The following is a 1,452-nucleotide window of genomic DNA, read 5'->3' on the forward strand; positions in this document are numbered from 1 at the left end:
TTTCCCTAAACTATCTCATTTTGGATGTCAGTGACATAGTTGGTCCCTGAGTGCAAGCCCAAAGATGTACACGCTGGTTATCCTGGGTGTCAGGAGAGCAGGCTGGGCCACTTGTTGATACCAACACTGGGGCAGAGGCCGAGTGGCACTCATAGATGGAGAAACTCAAGTCCCAGCCAGTGAGCCCAGTGATGAGTCCCACAATCTGAAGATCTTTCTCATAAGAGAGGTCTACAAATTTTATGGGAAATGCACATTATGATAAAAGGTATACAGGGATCTCAAAATTTTCTTATGCTAAAATAAACTTATACTTTAATTCCAGTTTTCCACATAACTTTTGAAATGCCCTCATAGACACCAGCCTGCACCCCTTTTCTCTACAGTGCTGCATAATCATGCCCATACTTTCTGCCCATGCATTGTTCAAACTGGTTATCCTTGGATGTTACAGTGCTCTGGCCTCCATGCAGACAGCCAGGTAGAATGGGGCCTTTCTCAGGTAGCTAATCTTACCTTTGTATGTTAATTCTGATGGACCTTCCCTTTAGAAGGTGCTTCCCCACCCCACCCACTGTGGCTACCTGAAGGTACTGGAGTTGGAGCTTGTCCTGTCCCTGGCCAGCTAGGGGAATGTGAATATATATATATTCAGGCTACAGAGCAAGGGCGTCCAGTGCCAGACGGTCCTGCAAAGGCTGTGACCATCAGGGAGGGATGTTTTGTTTTTCCTAGAGGAATGGGACATCCTCTTAGAGGGGAGGCCCCTTCCTGGACATTGCAGGCCTCTTGGGATTTTTAGAATCTTGGGTGAAAGAGGGCATTTGGGGAGAAAGCAAAACAAAATAAAACGAGCATTTTCCCCAAAGACAGAATTGTAGAAGGCCCAGAGTGGCTGGAGGTGAGCCACGGCAGTAAGTTGATAAGGAAATTTAGGGCCAAGTTAAAGACTACCCAGGACATCTCTCATGAGGATATATGTTCTAGAACATCCTGTTGAGGGGCTAACCCATAGGTTAGTGGTTAAAGGGAGTTGGATCCCACATGGCCACAGTGGCTTGGAAAGCATGCCATGTGCATGTGTACCCCAAGTCTCAACAGGTTGGAGAAAGGATTTGCAGCATGATCATACACTTTCGAGGACTGTTCTCTCTGTCTCAAGCAAGTGCATGCACCCTTTGGCAATTTAAAAAGAAAAAGGAAAAAGAATATTTTCTTCAGGTCAAATATGTTCAAATGACATCTTGCATTTGTGCTTGAGAGAGGATTACCAGCACGTGTTTAAATACACACCTCACTGGGTGGGCTCCATTTTCTTCACCTCATACTTGAGAAGATTTCATGGGAGGGAGGAGAATTGTCTTCATGCACATCCAACCTCCTGATCATGTGGCAGGACTTTTGTGTTAACTAGACTGTTTTTGTTCCAAAGGCTGGGCCTGGGGTCCTCCA

At 45.9% G+C, this 1,452-nt stretch overlaps 1 protein-coding gene across 1 annotated transcript in view; it reads left to right on the forward strand.

The window, feature by feature from the left end:
* RIPK4 (receptor interacting serine/threonine kinase 4) overlaps nt 1-1,452 on the forward strand; it is a gene marked incomplete in the record, with an annotated part of 32,221 nt that overhangs the window by 25,763 nt on the left and 5,006 nt on the right.

The sequence above is a fragment of the Tupaia chinensis genome, unplaced genomic scaffold (assembly GCF_000334495.1).
Source record: "Tupaia chinensis unplaced genomic scaffold, TupChi_1.0 Scaffold000492_1, whole genome shotgun sequence".
Taxonomy (NCBI): domain Eukaryota; kingdom Metazoa; phylum Chordata; class Mammalia; order Scandentia; family Tupaiidae; genus Tupaia; species Tupaia belangeri.